Raw genomic sequence first — 19,955 nt, forward strand, 5'->3', positions numbered from 1 at the left:
CCACTCTTAGGTGTTTCCTCAAGAGAAATGAAACATGTACATAATGTTCATTACTGCTTTATTTTATAATAGCCCCAAACCAGAAAACACCAAAATAGCTGTAAACAGGTGAGTAGATAAATGAACTGTGGTATATCGATCCAATGAAATACAACTAAACAATAAAAGGGAATGAGCTATTGATACACACTTAGAAGAATCTCAAAATACTTGTGGTATAAAAGGCAGACAAAAAGACTACTACTATATGATTCCATTTATTTAACACTCTAGAAAATGAAAACTAATATATAATGACAGATCAGTGGTTGCTTCGCGAATGGGGAAGAATAAAAAAGGAGGGATTACCAAGGGGCCTAAATAAATGTGGGAGTGATGGGTGCTCACCATCATGATTGCAGTGCTGGTTTCACAATGCACACATGTCAAAACTTATCAAATTATATTGTTTATGTATGTACAGTTTATTGCATGCCAATTACATCTCAATAAAGCTAATAAAAACAAAAGAAATAAAAAGCTTGGAAATATTTCCATCCTAAATCCTTATAACTCAAAGAATATTGTAAAGTTACTTAATGCCTTCAGTGATTATGTACTGCCTCTTATGATAATTCTCAAATATAGTCCCTACAAAATAAAACTCTTTTGTAAGCATAAAATAGAATAAGGCTTACAAATAAATAGAATAGATAATATGATTTGGTGTAGCAGCTCAGCAAATTATGTATCAGAGTCAAAAATAGCATTCATTCAGAAATGTCCAATTAAGACATTTTAAGAGCAGCTTCTCTATCTTTCAAAACAAAACAAAACAAAAAAACCTCCTGACTCCGCCTACAATATGATTGGATTATAGCACCTGTGTTTACATACAAACACACACACACACACATAAACACACTGCAGTTTCCAAACTTATCATTTGTAGTTCAAAGATAATTAATTCCAAAAGTTGTTAGAGAAATATTCTGGTCAAAGGAGACAAATCTAGTTTAGGGATACTTCATCAAGGCACAAAAACTCACCACAATGTTTTGCATTGGGAGACCAATTTTTAATCTTTCAGATTAAAATATGTAAGTGCTATATGATTTTAAAAAACATTTTTAAATCCTCTCGTTTTTTATTGATTCTTAAAACAATGAAATAGAGAGGTATAATCATAATTCTACTGAACATACAGATAGGCAGATAAAAGATAAACATAAATAATTTAAATAATTGTGCAAGCTACGGGTCAGGAGGTATATTCAGGTCCAATCCTCTTTCTGCTATAGTACATCTTTTCAATTACCACTAATGCTATCTGTTTACACAATAAAAAATATTATTATGACTTACTGCTTAAAGTTACCTGCACAGACAGCCCTGAGCCCATCACCATGCACAAAAACTGATCATCTGCACTGGGTCATTCTTATAAATTCAGTATATTAAAAAAATGACAATGTCTATCAAAAATCTGATAAAATCCCCTCCCAAATTAAAATGTTAGTAAGGGGCATAGATATTCCGAAATCAAAAAGAATAAATATGAGGTTAAATTACTGCCTCGCTGCTTAAAGTTAAGACTCCTGTGAACTGGGACTTCTCTTAACCCTGGTACTGATTACTGTGAGGATTAAATGACAGAACATTAGGTATTTCATTTAGTACAGTGTCTGGCACACAGCTGCTACTACTGTATTTTAACAATACACTTTTTTATACTTAAATTATTGGTGTCTGTCAAAAAACAGTAATTCTAACATCATTTTATTTATGTGTGTGTGTGTGTATATATACGTATATGCTTTAGAAATAAATACTAAATTTGGAAATAAAAAGGATACTTTGTCATTCCTTTAACTCCAGTTTCACTCATAAGCATGCCTGTTAGGTACTCAGATTAAACAACAACAAATACTATCTATCATCACATTTTCTTCATAGTATATACAGACATCCAGCATGCCTGAAACTGGTTCTGAATCTGCATACTTGTAAAAATTTTGGTTACTGGTTTTTCTTTAAAGAACTCTGAATAAGTGAATCATTTATATGACACTGCTCAGTGTTGATAATAGACCTTAATGTTTACAAAAAATGAAGTCAAGGTAAACTTAAAATGAGCTATTGTTTCCAGTTTATTAAAAATACAAAAATCACCTATGGTCAAGAAATGAAGTTTCAACGAAGCTTACTTCTTCAATATAATTCTAAGGGTTTTATGTTTCAAATAAACAATATCACTGATAATACTAAAGAAAAAAAATTATACCCAAACTCATAATATGCTTCCATTACCCATATAATTCTAAAACCTATGGCCACTTCTAAATAGTATCACTGCCTTTTTATTATTTTTTTACTGCCTTTTTATATTCCTGTTTTTCATCAATATTCCAATATACCATAAAATGTTCAAATACAATGTTATATTAACAGTGACCTACTTTAATTCAACACATATTATAAGTCCTAGCCACAGCAATCACATAAGAAAAAGAAATAAAAAGCATCCAAACTGGAAAAGAAGTAAAGCTGTCACTACTTGCAGATGACATGATACTATATACATAAAAATTAAAGACCACACCAAAAAACGGTTAGAATAAATAAATTCACTAAAGCTGCAAGATATACAATTAATCTGTTCCATTTCTATACTTTTAACTATCTGTCAGAAAGAGAAATTAAGTAATCCCATTTACAATTGCACCAGAAGAATAAAGTAACTAGAAATAAATTTAACCAAGGAGGTGAAATACCAATACTCTGAAAAATGTAAGACACCAATGAAAGAAACTGAAGATGACACATACAAATGGAAAGATATCCATCCTTACAGACTGGAAGAAGTAATACTGTTAAAATGCCCATATTATCCAAAACAATCTAGAGATTCAATGCAATCTCTATCAAGATACCAATGGCATTTTGCATAGGACTATAACAAATAATCCTGAAATCTGTAGAGTACCACAAAAACCTGAATAACCAAAGCAATCTTGAGAAAGAACAAAAAAGATCGAAGTATCACACAACCTGAGTGCAAACAATACTACAAAGCTATCATAGTCAAAACAGTATGGTACTGGCACAAAAACAGACACAGATCAATGGAACAGAATAAACAGCCCAGAAATAAATCCACAGCCACAGTTATACAATCAGTCTACAACAAAGGTTAAGACTATACCATGGAGAAAGGGCAGTCTCTTCAAAAAATGGTATTGGGAAAACTAAACAAGTACATGCAAAAGAATGAAACAAGACCATTTTCTCATGTCATATGCAAAAATAAACTCAAAATAGATTAAAGATTTTTTTAAACATTTATTTATATATTTGACAGAGAGAGAGAATACAAGGAGAAGGAGAAGCAGGCTCACTGTTAAGCAGAGAGCCCAATGAGGGGCTCGATCCCAGGACTCTGGGATCATGACCTGAGCCAAAGGCAGATGCTTAACCAACTGGGCCACTAAGTCGCCCCTGGATTAAAGACTTAAATGTAAGACTGCAAACCATAAAATTCCTAGAAGAAAACACAGGCAGTAAGCTTTTGGACATTAGTGCAAGCAATATTTTTTTTGGAGGTCAGGCAAGGGCAATAAAAGCAAAAAATAAACAAATGGGACATTAAAATAAAAAGCTTTTGCACAGCAAAGGAAACCATCAAAACCAAAAAGGCAACCTATTGATAGGGAGAAGATATTTACAAATGATATAAATGGTAATGGGTTAGTATCCAAAATATATAAAGAATGCACAACTCGGTATCAAAAAGCAATCTAATTAAAAAATGGGCAGGGGCACCTGAGTGGCTCAGTTTAGTGTCTGCCTTCTGCTTAGGTCATGATCCCAGGATTCTGGGATCGAGCCCCGCATCAGGCCCCCTGCTTAGTGGAGAGTCTGCTTCTCCTTCTCCCTCTATCCCTCGCTGCTGTTCGTGCTCTTTCTCTTTCTCAAATAAAATATTTTTTAAATGGGTAGAGGTTATGAATAGACATTTCTCCAAAGAAAACACAGGGATGGGCAACAATCACATGAAAAGATGCTCAACATCCCTAATCAGGGAAATGTATATCAAAACCATCTCATACTTGTCAGAATAGTTATTTTTTTTTTTTAATTTATTTATGATAGTCACACAGAGAGAGAGAGAGAGAGGCAGAGACACAGGCAGAGGGAGAAGCAGGCTCCATGCACCGGGAGCCCGACGTGGGATTTGATCCTGGGTCTCCAGGATCGCGCCCTGGGCCAAAGGCAGGCGCCAAACCGCTGCGCCACCCAGGGATCCCATTGTCAGAATAGTTATTATGAAAAAAGACAAGAAATAACAAATATTGGCAAGAATGTGGAGGAAAAGGAACTCTTACAATTCCCATTGTTGGTGGGAATGGAAACCAGCACAGCCAATATGAAAAACAGTATGGAGTTCTTCAAAAAATTAAAAATATAATTATCATATGATCCAGCAATTCCACTTCTGGGTATGTATCCAAAGCAAACAAAAACACTAATTCAAAAAGATATATACACCCTTATGTTCACTGCAGCATTATTTACAATAGCCAAGATACAGAAATCAACCTAAGCATCCACTGACAGATAAATGGATAAAGATGTGGTACATATACAATGGAATATTACTCAACCATAAAAGAGAATCAAATCTTGCCATTTGTAACAACATGGATGGACCTAGAAGTATCCTAAGTGAAAGAACTCAAGAGAAAGACAAATAATCTCAGTTATATGTGGAATCTAAAATTAAACAATTGAATAAAACAAAGCTGATATAGACTCAAGAGAACAATCTGGTGGTTGCTACGGAATAGGGGTGGAGGATGGATTGGCAAAATAGTTGAAGGAGATTAAAACGTATAAACTTCTAGTCATAAAATAAATAAGATGGGGGGGTGGCAAAGTAAAGCACAGTGAATATGGTTAATAAATTATGACAACTCTGTATGGTGACAGATGGAAGGTAGACCATATCGTAACGCAAAGAAATGTTAAATCACTATGTTGTACATCTAAAATTAATATACTGTTGTATGACTACCTAAAAAAAAAGCCAATGACCCTGCTTTAACCATTGTCTGACAAGGAAGTCACTATGGAAGAGCTTGAAATGTACAATTTTGCCAGCTGATATACAAAAGTTCTAAATTAGCATACGAAAAGTAATCTACAGATGGCTATGTACAATTCAGAGAAGTCAAGTGAATAAAAGGTCGAAACTATCTGTACTTACAAACCTAAATTGAGCTAATCAAAGCCTTTTGAATGTTCTGCCATTAGTTCAACATTAAATAGGACTCTGGGCTTGTTATGGTCTCATTATTAAAACAGTAAGTTAACAATAAGGCTATCAATATCTACTACTCCTAATAGAGCTCCTAGCACCATTTTGGAGGTCTATTACCTAACACTACTTATAATAATTACATAATCCTGCAAAGTGAGTATTATTGTGCCTATATAAATGAAGAAGCTGAGGCTCAAAGAAGTTAACCAATGTGTCCACGGTGATCAAGGTAAGTGGTAAAGCCTAAATCCAAACCTGCCAATGGTGTAGTAAATATCTTTTTGAAAACATTAATACAGGAAATGACCTAAATGTGTATCAGTAGAAGACTGGTTAAATAAGTCATGGTTCTTCCATAAAAAGAAATAGCAAAAAATCACTTAGAGAAAAATGAGGTAGCTTTTTATGTCCTAAATATGAGATGGGACAATATCCAGGATATACTATTAAGTATGCACATTCCACTGTCCAATATGGTAGCCATTAGCTACATGAAGCTATTTAAACTTAAATTATTAAAATTAAATTTAAAAAATTAGTTCTTCAGTCATACCACCTATATTTCAAGGGCTCAACAGCCACATGTGGCTAGTGGCATACCATACACATTTCTTTGCTCAGAGAAAGTTCTACAGGACAGCACCAATAGAGAATATCTTTGGAAGGACAGAAACTGGTAACAGCAGTTATTTCTAAGGAAGGAGACAGAAATGGCAAGGACACATACACACAGTTCTAACTTCTGAACTCTGTAACATGTCATGCTACCTATTTAAAGGTAACTATTTAAAAATACCTAGGTTAGTGCTCAAACTCCTTGATTTATGCTAAGTAGAAGCAAAAAAGCCTCGGAAGTTCTGAGGCATAACCAGCAGATATTAAGGGATGGAAAACATCTAAGATTTCCTAGAAACACTCCTGACCACTACCTTAACTTCATTAAGCATTTGTCTATTCATAATACTACTTGGGATACCAACATAAAATCTACAGAATGGCTATTTTGGAAGAATTAAAGAAACAGGGAGGGACAGAAAAAAAAAGACAAGGACCATTAAAGCGAGGCTGTGGTCAAAAAACTTAGGGGAAAATTTTACTCTTTTAGGAAGGAAGGTAAAGGTCACATTGTCACATCTATTTATCTTCTCCCTTTCTCATATTGCTGTTTAATGCTCTATAGAAGAGCACTTGAAAACAAGTCTTTCAGTTCTACTCTGAAATCATACTTTTTCCTTCAAATGTTGTAAGTTACTTACAACTATAGTAATAGTAATTACTATATGCCTCTATCTCCACCTATGAGATAGAAACCTGTTGCTTAATCAATGTTATTTACTAAATACTGGACATTTTTGCCTAGGAGAGGGAGTAACAGCCAAACCTGAGAATAAAAAAGGCAATCATCAGGTAATCCAAAGTAATAAACAACAAAACATTTGAATTGATATTTTTTTCTCATTGGGAGATAGCTCAGGGAGGTTGAAGGGCCTGGGAATGATGCTAACATATGAAAATATACCCTAGAAGAAAAATGAATAGGAACAAAATCCCAAACATCCACTTTCCTGCACACTGACACTGTATTGTCATTCTCTTTTCCTCTTCCACGGATCTCAGCCACCATTCAGATCTAGTCTAGTTCCAGAATGAGGCTTTTCATTGTTGCCCAAAATATATTGCCTTCCTCAGTGAGTTTGGATTAGGTATCTGTGCCAGGACAGAGAGACAGCCATGCTGGTGTCCACAAAGTAACAAAGGCATGAATTTGTCCCCACACAAACTGGGAACCAGAAAGGGACCCCATAATCTAATCATATCTACAAGCATTCAAAGAAGTCAACTTACTAATGAAAACATCCTGCAAAACAGAAGACCAAGCAAGGAAGATGTGGCATAGTGAGGTAAAACATGACAATTCTTTCCAGAAATGTTTATTTCTGAATTATTAAACAAATTTTTAAATGTATTAATTATCAATAAGTAATTTAAATCCTAAAAAAATTATAGGGCAGATATTAAATTCATTTCGTACAATTGCTACAATTAAAAATTTATGTGACCTTAGACTAGCATACATTTAAGGGACAGAGATATTTGAAAATGAGTTTATATCAATGGGAAAGTGCAAAGAAACTTCCCAGTGTATGTCAGTTCCATCGCCCATGGGCAGTGAGCATAGCCTGCCTGTGCCAGTCAGATCATCAACCAACATTACTGTGTAGGCCATTAAAGAAGCCGTTAATACTCTGGTTTAAAACCAATCTCAGCACAGGCCAGAGCAGCAGATTAAGCAGAACTTTACATCAGTGGCAGGTCTTCCAAGTTCTCTTGGTGCCACAGAATTCATAAGTGGGATCAGTATGTTCTAAAAAAACATGGTACTGCAAAAGGAAAAAAAGGTTCCACAGCATCAAGCATTAATACTTGAAACCTCATCATCAAAGTGACAGTTTTCAAGTGCCATTTATGATGCCCTAGTCTGGAAACATCCCAGCTAACCCATCTGATCAACAATTTCACAGATGGAAGCACTTGATGGCTAATTGGCAAGTCTATTATTCAAATAAAACAGCTCTCTGTACCTCTTCTTTCATTATTACAAGTCAAGGTACAAGACTGGTCATTCAAATTAGTTTAATAAGAAAAGCCTCTTTCCAAAAATAATTTTTTAAATGAAACAACTTACTTTGGCAATTAGAGTACTAATCAATTTCTGAATAGTAAGGAAAATGTTTTATTAGCTAAAAGGAGAAAGATACATAAATCTTCTTTAAAAAGTTGTACTCTTTGTATCCTCTACTTTTATCAATATATCAAGGTATACATTATATATTACCAGAGGGAATAAAATATTTACTCATTCCTTAAATATTCTTAAAATATGAAACAAGAATGACATATCACAACAAAGAAAACCCCTCTTAAATATTTTAAGTTTCTTAAAAATACAAAAAGCAAGCATCTGGAGTGCCTGGGTGGTTCAGTCAGTTAAGCATCTGACTCTTGATTTCGCCTCAGGTCATGATCTTGGAGTGGTGGTATCGAGCCCCCAGTGGGGGGGGGGGCACGCTCAGCAGGGAGTCTGCTTGAGATTCTGTTCCTCCCTCTCCTTGCCCTTCTCCACCATTGCATGAGTAGGCATGAAGGCATTTTCTCCCTCTCTCTCTCAAAAATAAATATTTTAAAAAAGAAAAAAGCAAGCATCTTACTCCTCACCTATATTTTGCAACAGAAATTTCCAGATTATTTAAGTTTTTTTTTAATTTACAAAGCAAATAGCCAGTGACAATACTGTGAGATTATCTACCGGAGAAAAATGTTGATGTTGAATAGGCCTTGGCATCAGAGAAACTCGTGTTCCAACTCTAGCTTCACTTCTTAGTTCCGTAACTCAATCCTATAATACAGGAGTAATTATCCCTATTCATATAGGATTACTGAGAAGATTAAATGAGATTAAGTTCATAGAAACATCAAAACATGGGAGGCACTCAGCATTAGTCCGCTGGGCTCAGCATTAGTCCATTTGGCTTTCATCCTCTCCTCCACCCCACTTCTATAAATCTAGGGAATCCTGATACAATTGTCAAAATATGTGGGTTCTCTTTATGGATGCATACATTTGCTGTAGATCCCATTAACAATTACATTTCTTATTTGAACTATCTGGCTATCTCCCTATATTGCTACAATGTTCACAGTCCTTAAAAAAAGAGTCATGTTTGAAAGACTGAATATAAAATATAAATATAAAATATAAAATATTCAAAGATCTCATTTAGCCTAAAAAATAGAAATTAGGGAGGAAAATGGGAAGGTAATAGTACCCAGAAACTGTGGAACCAGGTACCAACTAAAATAAAATCAAAATAATCTTCCTATAGTGATATGGCTATTTAATGGTAACAAAAATGTATACTACCAGGTAATAAAATAAGCCATTTCCATGAAGTAAAAGAACACTGTTTTCTATAAAACAGAAAGGGGTGCTTTTCCAAAACTAGGTTTTGTTGTTTCATCTACTTCTGGTAAGCATTTTGCTTTCAATTACTTAGGGTTGGTATTTAGAACACCAAGGAATAAAGAACTACTCAACACAGAGCTACCATAGGCAGATAAGAGTGTACACAGGTAAAAAGAGGGAAAATATGCATAGGAGAAAGAGAAAAGTTAACTATGATAATCATTAATATACTCTTTACTGTCCCTAAGCCCACCCACTGTGCTCCACACAAGCATTCAGTGTCCTGGCAGGAAGAGCCTGTGCAATCACCAGCAACAGTCTGAAAAGCAGCACTGGGAGGCTACTTAGTGGAGACCATTGCCCTGCTCTGGTGGCATGCTTCCAGGGCATTCCACCCAGATAACATCTCACAAAGAATCACCTTGACTGTGCATTGTGGGAGTAAACACTGACCATATCTGCCCAGATTTTAGATAAGTATGATATCTAGAGTACTGTCCAAATGATAATCTGATCTGAAAAATTACAAGTTACATTATAAAAGTTAAAGACAGGAAACCTGGGATCCCTGGGTGGCTCAGAGGTTTGGCGCCGGCCTCTGGCCCAGGGCGCGATCCTGGAGACCCGGGATCGAATCCCACATTGGGCTCCCGGTGCATGGAGCCTGCTTCTCCCTCTGCCTGTGTCTCTGCCTCTCTCTCTCTCTCTCTCTGTGAGTATCATAAAAAAAAAAAAAAAAAAAAAGACAGGAAACCCAAAGATCAATATACCAAATGAACAGTGTAGCCAGTAAATCAAGTAGGTAAACGCAGTGTTGAAGGTAGAGAAGAAAAAGACACAGACTGGATTTCCAAGATTGTAAATTCCATTCTTCTGGCATATTGAGATTATATGACAATACTTCACTTTCCTATGTATTGAACAGAGGTATCTTCCTTCTCATCCCATATATCTTTTGTACAAATACAAATATCAAATGTCATAGATCCATCATATACTTGACTTCAAATTTTTAAATACTAATATTTCATTTTTCCTCATAATTTTGATTTTCTATTTCATCAGAATGTGATTAATTCTGGAAGGTAATCTCAGTGCAATCAAAAATAACTGCTCCCCTTAGATTATAAAGAATTCAAACAAAACCATTTATGGTAATTTCCTATCAAAATAGAAATTTAACATTCGCAAGTGTCAAAGATCTTTCCCCTTGAAAGACCACTCTCAGTAGAATGTTCAAACAAAATTACAGAAAGTAACTATGATGCATCCACCAGGAATTTGTTTTCCTTGTACTTGAGAACTCTCGAGAGTAGATTTGAGACCTCTCCAGAGCACCACATTTTCATGGGGTTTAATATCTATTCAGAAGAATTACATTACAATGACAACTAGAAAGAGTGTGCTCTAATTAGCTTGCTATTGACCTGACCTTTCTTAATTTTCTACAGTAGAAACATCAGCTCAAGTACATGAATATAATAATTAGGAACTATACTTTTAAAAATAATAAAATTATTACATGACAAGCACAGCAAATGAAAAAAGTAAAAGGCTTCTTGTATTTTTGCTTTGTTTCTAAAGCAAAATCACTATTTATTTGTAGTTAAGCGAAGAAATAAAACAATTACAATTTCTTGACCCTTCCCTACTTCTTAATAGGCATAAAAATGGCCAAATTAATCTATCAATGTTTAGAAAGGCTCTCTGTAAATGTTCAGAGGATCACATAAGGATAGATAACTCAAAGAATCAAAGAGAAAAAAAGGTAACCAGAAGCATCCATCAGTATATAAAAATTGTCAATACAAATAGGCCAAAGTGCTCAAGGAATTTAATCATAAAAAGCCTTTTGTAAATGCCTATGCTCGTTTTCATGCTACTGAATCTTTTAGTAAATAAGGGTCATTTTTCAAATGTGACAGGTGTAAAGATTAATTATACATATTAACCTGTGTTGGTTCAAGCTACACCAGAATCTCTCTAGCAGATAAATATACAATAAAAATTAAATACTGTAACCTGTAACCTTAAAAACTACTACTAATGTAGTAGCTTCTTGTCTCTGCTTCCATTCTTTCCATCTTACATCTCAGCTCCTGAGTAACCAAGTTCTCTAAAATGTTTGTCTGGGGCGCCTGGGTGGCTCAGTTGGTCGGCTGCCTTTGGCTCAGATCAAGAGCCCCCCTCACACTGCCCCCTGGTCAGGCTCCCTGCTCAGTGGGGAGTCTGCTTCTCCCTCTCCCTTTCCCCTTCTCCCTGCTCATGCTCTCTCTCAAATAAATAAAATCTTAAAGAAAAAAAAAGTTTGTCTAATAAGCGTAACTCCTTTGCTCAAAAATACCTAAGGATTTCCCAACTCACTTGGAAGAGAATCTTCTACAAGGCCCCACATAGTCTAGCCTCTGGCAACCTCTCTAGTTTTATGAAATGGCTAAGTAAAACATGAAAAAAAGTACTGAAAAATAAATTAGAATGCATTTCTGATTTTGTTGTACTTGCTGACTTTTTAATAAAGTACTAAAGGAAAATGTTAATATCATTTAATAATACTGACTTCTTTTGCTTAGTTTTGTTTGTTCATTTGTTTATTAAAACAACAGAATATTATATATGAAGTAAAAGTTCCTTTTGCCTTCTTCCCTTCTCATGAATTTGTGTGGATTTACCTAGGCCTATGGTAGTCACTGGTAACATGCAACAATAAACTCACATAAAATTAAAAATTCAATTCTTTAGTCACAATAGGGACAATCCATGGACTCAGCAGCTATATGTGGCTTAAATTTAAATTAATAGAAGTTGAAATTAAATAAAATTTATAATTCAATTCTTCAGTTGTTCTACTCACATTTCAAGTGCTTAATAGCCAGCCACATATGGCTAGCAGCTACTGTGTTAGAACTAATATAGAATATTTCCATCACTGCAGAAAGTTCTATTGGATAGTGCTGCTGTAGAACTTGTAATAATTTTACTCAGGAATTACATACTCTTTAAAAAATTGTTGTTTTTAGAATTAACATTAATGCATTCACACTGTATCTCTCTCTCCAACCTGAATTTTTCTCTTAATATAAGAATCTGGTTCATTTTAACTGCTGTGTAATATTCCATCAGAACACATTTTTGCCACAGACATTTAAGTTCTTCAATTTTTTTTCAAAAACGTAAACGATGTTGTAATAAATACCCTTAAACAGGTGTCCTGATACACATGTGTAAGAATTTCTCTAAAGTGAATAAACAGAATTGCAGAGTCATAGAAGTTAGGGCATTTTCAACTTACTAGATACTATCAAATTGATTTCCAGAGCAACTTCAACCATTTATATTTCCACATGCAGTGTGTTCATTCAACAAATATTTATGTATTCTATTTGCCAGTAATGTTCTAAACATTGGGATACAATCCTTAACCAATTCCCATACCCATACTTGATACCCACACTGGGCCTACAGACAAAAAGCTCACATGAGAACTTTTGCTTTCCAAAATCCTAACAGTTAATACAACAGACTTTGTTAAAAAAAAAAAAAAAAAGGTCTAATACCTGTTTTATTTCTATTTCTCTGACATACAGTGAGGTTGAATATCTTCTCCTACGCTTATTGGCAGTTATCCTACAAACTTCTATTTCATGTTCTTTCTTCTATGAGACTATCTTTTCTGTCTTACTGATTTATGCTTCGCTAAATGTGTTGCAGATGAACGCATTACAAACATCTTCTCTCCATCTATTGCTTGTCTTTTAAGTTTGTTTCTACTGTCTTTGTTGGGACAAGAGTTAGTAATGTATTGAACTCAAATTAACAATCTTTTGAGTTTTACTTTCCTATTTCTTCTAAAATTTTCTTCTAAAAAATATTTCTTTGGGCTATTTTCTGTGTGTCTGACATGCTCACATGTTTATTTAATCCTTTATGATACATCTAAAATAAGTATTAATCTCATTTTAAAGATGTGATAAGTGAAATTTTTATTGTGGTAAAATATACACAACGTAAAATTTATCACTAATCATTTATTTTTAAGTATACAGTTCTGTAGGCATTTAGCATATTCACATTGCTGTGCAACAAATACTAATATCCATATCCAGAATTTTTTCATCTTCCTAAATTGAAACTCTATAACCATTAAACACTAATACCCTCTCACCTACTTCCCCCAACCTCTGGCAACCACCATTCTACTTTCTATCTCCATGAATCTGACTACTCTAGTACTTCCTATAAGCAGAATCATTCAATAACGGTCCTTTTGTGACTGGCTCATTTCACTTAGCATCATGGCTTCAAGGTTCATCCATGTTGTATCAGATGTCAGGTTTTTCCTTCCTTTTTAAGGTTGAATAATATTCCATAGCATGTCATATCACATTTTGTTTATCTACTCACCTTATCAGTAAGACACAAGTTGCTTCCACCTTTTGGCTACTGTAAATAATGCTGCTACTGGATACAAATATCTGAGTCTCAGCTTTCAATTTTTGGAGATATATATATTGACAGAAATAGAATTACTGCATCATATGGTACTTTTGTGCTTAATTTTCTGACAAACCACCACACTGTTTTTCAGAGGTTACATAATTTTATATTCCTACCAGCAATGCACATGGTTCTAATTTGTCTACATCCTAATCAACAATTGTGATTTTCTAGTATTTTTTTGAATAGCCATTCTAACTGGTGTATCTTCCAAAATTATAAAGTTTGATTTTCACAGTCATCATGCCTTCAATTCAAGTGGTATACATTTTTTGTGTGTGTCCCCCCCCCCCATATAGAAAGGCATTTGTTCCAGGGCACCTGGGTAGCTCAGTCGATTAAGCATCTGCCTTAGGTTCAGGTCATGATCCCAGAATCCTGGGATCAAGTTTGCATCTGGGCTCCCTGCTCAGCAGAGAGTCTGCTCTTCTCTCTCCCTCTGCTTGTGCCCTCTTCTGTCTCAGATAAACAAACATCTTGGAAGGAAGGAAGGAAGGAAGGAAGGAAGGAAGGGAGGGAGGGAGGTAGGGAGGGAGGGAGGGAGGGAGGGAGGGAGGGAGGGAGGAGCCACTTGTTCTAAAATCATTTAGTGAACAGGTCTTTTTTTCCACACTTTTTTTTTTTTTTTTTAAGGTTTTTTATTTATTTACTCATGAGAGACACAGAGAGAGAGAGGCAGAGACAGAAGCAGGCTCCATGCAGGGAACCCGACATGGGACTCAATCCCGGGTCTCCAGGATCACTCCCTGGACTGAAGGCTATGCTAAACTGCTGAGCCACCCGGGCTGCCCCTCCTCACTAATTTTTAATGCAATTTCTTTCACAAATCAAGTTCCCATATATGCATGAGTCTACTTTTGTGCTTCCGTCTTGATGACACTGATCTATCTACATACCAATATTACACTACTTGAGTCATATAACATTAAAATATATTTTGATATTTGGTGGAGCAAGTTTCTTTTTCCTTTCTAAGAATTTCTTTGCTATTCTTGGGTTCTTTTTTCTTATATGAATTTCAGAATTCGTTTTTCAATTCCATGAAAATTCCGGTTGATATTTTTATTGGAACTCCACTGAATTTATGATTAAATTAGAGAACTGGCATGTGATATTAAGACTCCTCATCTATGAAAATGGTATTATTTCATGTATTCCAGGCATTTTTTTCCATTGCTATGTTAAGTTAATCCTTTCTATAAAATATCCGATCAAAACCCAAAAGACAAATAACAGAAAGAACATTTCTATTCAAAGACCCAGGGAAACAGAAAAATTACTATTAGTTATAATATACATACAAAATCCATATACTACTATATAGATTTGGGAGTTACAACAAATAAAATAGAACACATCCAATTCAGGAAGTTTTGTTTTGTTTTTTTTTAATCAAGCCACCTGAAATAATCCCTCAAAATGTAGCTTATATCTCACCACTTTCAGAAAGCCTCCTCTGGTCATTCATTTATAGTATCTTCCCTTTTTTTTGCATCTAGAAATTACTGGGATTTGTATCAGAGAGAAACAAATTGATAACTTATAGGCAATATAGGCCTGCATATGTGCTTAGTTTGGTCTACATGTTTCTTAAAACAAAAACCAGAGACCAAGGATATTTTTGTGATTTTGTGTTAGGATTTCTGACTTGCAGGTATGTCATTCTCTCCAAGGGACCCAGCTAACAAAGATTCTGTCTCCGTGCTTCCTTGATTACCAAGAGAGACAAATCACGCTGATTTTTAAAGCTTCCACATAAAAGTGATCTATTAATTTTCAACTCCCATTCCATTAGTCAAAGCAAAATCATGGTCAAGCTAACTTAAAAACTGATGGAGAAATAAAATCCTACTATGTGCCTGAAAGGTTAAATATCAGAAATGATTTCGTATAGTTGAGGACTCTGCCTTCAATTTCTTCCCTTCTATCTATTCTGCAAACTACCACTAGAATTACTTTTCAAAAACACAGACTGAATCAGGGCCCCTGGCTGGCACAGTGGGTTAAAGGTATCTTGGTTTTGGCTCAGGTCATGATCTCAAGCCCACATTGGGCTCCCCGCTAAGTGCAAAATCTGCTCATTCTCTCCACCTCCCCTTCTGCCACTCCGTCCCATACACGCATGCATTCTCTAATAAATAAATAAAATCTTTAAAAGAAAAGGCACAGGGATCCCTGGGTGGCGCAGCGGTTTGGCGCCTGCCTTTGGCCCAGGGCGCGATCCTGGAGACCCGGGATCGAATCCCATGTCGGGCTCTCGGTGCATGGAGCCTGCTTCTCCCTCTGCCTATGTCCCTGCCTCTCTCTCTCTCTGTGACTGTCATAAATAAATAAAAATGTTTAAAAAAAATTAAAAAAAAAAAAAAAAGAAAAGGCACACAGATCATAAATCTGCTAAAAAGTCTTCATGAAACTATAATGCCTATGGGAAAAAAAAAGTAAAAAATCACTAGGGATGGTATTCAGTCCTTTCACAACCTACTCTAAATTTATTCACCAGCTTCTTTCCTCATTATTTTCCCTTACGTCACATATTTTCCAACTTTTTGAGTATGCCTTTCCGTATATTCCAAAATTTAGCTCAAACATCATTTCTTCAATTCAGTCTTATTTAATTGCGGAAAAAGTTAGAAATCCTGCATCCACTGTACTTTGAAATCCTATTTATTTTTTAAAGATTTTTTTTTTATTATTATTCATGAGAGACACACACAGAGAGAGAGGCAGAGACACGGGCAGAGGAAGAAGCAGGCTCCATGCAGGGAGCCCGACGTGGGACTCGATCCGGGGTTTCCAGGATCACGCCCTGGGCCGAAGGCGGCACTAAACCGCTGAGCCACCTGGGCTGCCCAAAATCCTACTATTTATAATGAACATTGGTATCTACTCAAAGTAGTTAATATGTGCCAGGCACTTAAAACATAATTGATGTGCTTCTACTAGAATATAACATACCTAGGTTAAGTAATAATGTTCTTAGAAAATCAAAATACCAGGTGCCTGGGTGACTCAGTTGGCCTTGGGCTCAGATCACGATCCCAAGACACTGGGATAGAGCAGCTGGCTCCCTGTTCAGCAGGAAGGCTGCTCCTCCCTCTCCCTCTGCCCCTCCCCTCTGCTCATGCACTCACTCTATCTCAAATAATAAATAAATTCTTTAAAAAAATCAAAATACTGGCCTAACAAATTAAAATACAAGTCAAGATGCCACTGACATTTTACTTTAAAAATTCATGGGCAGCCCGGGCGGCTCAGCGGTTTAGCACCACCTTCAGCCCAGGGCGGATCCTGAAGACCCCAGATCAAGTCCCACGTCAGGCTCCCTGCATGGAGCCTGCTTCTCACTCTGCCTGTGCGTCTCTCTGTGTCTCTCATGAATAAATAAATAAAATCTTTAAAAATAAATAAATAAAATACTTTAAAAATTCATTTACTTTCTTTTTAAAGATTTATTCGTGTGTGTGAGAGAGATCAATCTTCCACAATTGTACGGGAAGAAGGGAGGGTCAGAAGAGTAGTAGACTCCTCCCAGAGTGCAGAGCTGGAGGTGGGGCTCCATCTCTCTCCACATCCTAGATCTCCACCCCGAAGATCACGACCTGAGCCAAAACCATGAGTTGGAGCCTAACCAAGAGTTGGAGCCTAACCTACTGAGCCACTCAGGCACTCTTAGAATTCATTTACTTTTAAGCTTATCTTAAAAGCTTACCTTGACTTTTCTAAAAGCTAAATGGACCCAAAGACTTAAACTAAAACTTTCAGAGACTGGAGACTATGCTTTGGCTATGCCTATCTCTTGGGTTTTATCTTCACAGATTTTGGAAAGTTTAGTTGCCAAGACCTAACTTGGGATAGTTATAAAGACAATCAAGTAGCCAAATTACAGCAGCAAATGCTTTTAATAAATCATCTCAGGCAGCCCCGGTAGTGCAGCGGTTTGGTGCTGCCTGCAGCCCAGGGTGTGATCCTGGAGATCCGGGATCGAGCCTGCTTCTCCCTCTGCCTGTGTCTCTGCCCGTGTCTCTGCCCCCCCATACCGCCCCCCCCCCGTCTCAATAAATAAGTAAAATCTTAAAAAAAAAAAAATCTCATGTCTTACAGTAATTTCAAGTTTGTAAACACTTTAACAAATACATTTGAAATTTAAAGCTACTAGTTAATAAATTTAAATAGTTCTAATAAAACATCTGTTTGTTTCTCCTTCAAACCACTAATAAATTTATACCAAACTTCAGGATTACGGACAGACTTAATGGTATTAGCCTATCATTGTTCAAGTATTAACATTTCAAACTGTAATATTAAAAAAAAAACCTCCAAATTGTTTTTGTAGGTATAGACATGATAATGAAAAAGTAGGAAAAAGTACCATGATAAAGCTAAAGGAAGAGAAAGTTTTAAAACACTATTAACAATATTAAAATATGGGGATCCCTGGGTGGCTCAGCGGTTTAGCGCCTGCCTTTGGCCCAGGGAGCAATCCTGGAGACCCGGGATCGAATCCCACGTCAGGCTCCCGGTGCATGGAGCCTGCTTCTCCCTCTGCCTGTGTCTCTGCCTCTCTCTCTCTCTCTCTCTCTCTCTGTGTGACCATCATAAATAAATAAAAATTAAAAAAAAAATGTTTAAAGACCTTTATTTATTTATTCTGAGATAGAGCATGTGAGTGAGGGAAGGAATAGAGGGAAAGGGACAAGCAGACTCTGTACTGAGCACAGAGCCTGACAAAGGGCTCGATCCCAGGACCCTGATATTATGACCTAATCTAAAACCAGGAGTCAGGGATCCCTGGGTGGCGCAGTGGTTTAGCGCCTGCCTTTGGCCCAGGGCGCGATCCTGGAGACCCGGAATCGAATCCCATGTCAGGCTCCCGGTGCATGGAGTCTGCCTCCCTCTGTCTGTGTCTCTGCCTCTCTCTCTCTCTCTGTGTGTGTGACTATCATAAATAAATAAAAATTAAAAAATAATAAAAAATAAAAATAAAACCAAGAGTCAGACACTTAACAGACAGAGCCACCCAGGCACCCCAAGACTAAAATAAAATTTTAATGAAAAAACATTAAGCACTGAACACTAGTATTTGATAAAGGAGACATCACAGAAATAAGCACCCCACAAATATCCCCTTAAGAGTTTGCCATTTAATTGGGAAGATGAAACACATACTTGAAATAATAAATTTTCAAACAACGTATTTTCAAGTTCAAATAAAAATATACAGGACACATGAGATGATTAAATTATCAGAAACCAAGGAGAGGTTACTGAATCAAACTTAAGTTTTTTACTTACTACAAAGGTTTGTAGTACTCACAGAGGTATGATGTAGCTTATTTGTGGTTGGTAAAACCGTATTTCATGTCCAGCAATTTTTCAGCATGGATTTCTAGCACAGATATATAATTTATGGCATCTAATGCTTAAGAAAAGATATTTGGTATTTAAATTTACTGCAACTTCCTTTAAGAATCGTACTAAAGCAATATCATAGCCTATATTTTGCAGGTAAATTTGCAGTACCTACATAATACCTCAGCTCACTTCTGACATTTACGAAAGTATAAAAAACAGCTTTGGAAGGGTCAAGTCCCAAAAATTGACCTCTTTTTTTTTTTTTTTTTTTTAAAGATTTTATTTATACAGAGAGTGAAAAAGTACAAGGGAGAAAGAATATCTCAGACTCTGCACTCAGTTTGGAACTCAATACAAAGATTGATCTTATGACCCTGAGATCATGACCTCACTTAACCAACTGAGCCACCCAAGTGCCCCAAGGCTTAGGCCTTTTCAGAGTATGGATTAAATAGATCTTACAAAAATGAAGAATCATAAAGAAATAGGCTGATAGTAAAGGAACACGAGAAATAGTCAACACTAACAGAAGTAAAAAGAGCTGAAGTCTACACAAGGATGCAAAACAGAATCACAAAATGATTCCAACTTTCTAAAAGGAAAAGGTGTATCAGTAAAAGACATGGCAGATCTACTTAAGGAATTCTTTTTTTTTCTTTAAAGATTTTATTTACTTATTCATGAGAGACACAGAGAGAAAGAGAAAGGCAGAGACACACAGGCAGAGGGAGAAGCAGGCTCCATGCAGGGAGCCCGACGTGGGACTCGATCCCAGGACTCCGGGGTCACGCCCTGAGCCAAAGGCAGATAGATGCTCAACCGCTGAGGCACCCTCTATGTAAGGAA

The 19,955-nt window shown here is 36.1% G+C and overlaps 1 protein-coding gene across 3 annotated transcripts in view; it reads right to left on the bottom strand.

Moving 5' to 3' along the window:
- The window catches only part of PSMD14 (proteasome 26S subunit, non-ATPase 14), a 102,764-nt gene that overhangs the window by 72,313 nt on the left and 10,496 nt on the right, over positions 1–19,955 (bottom strand). The window lies entirely within an intron of this gene.

This window comes from Canis lupus, chromosome 34 (assembly GCF_048164855.1).
Source record: "Canis lupus baileyi chromosome 34, mCanLup2.hap1, whole genome shotgun sequence".
Lineage (NCBI taxonomy): Eukaryota > Metazoa > Chordata > Mammalia > Carnivora > Canidae > Canis > Canis lupus.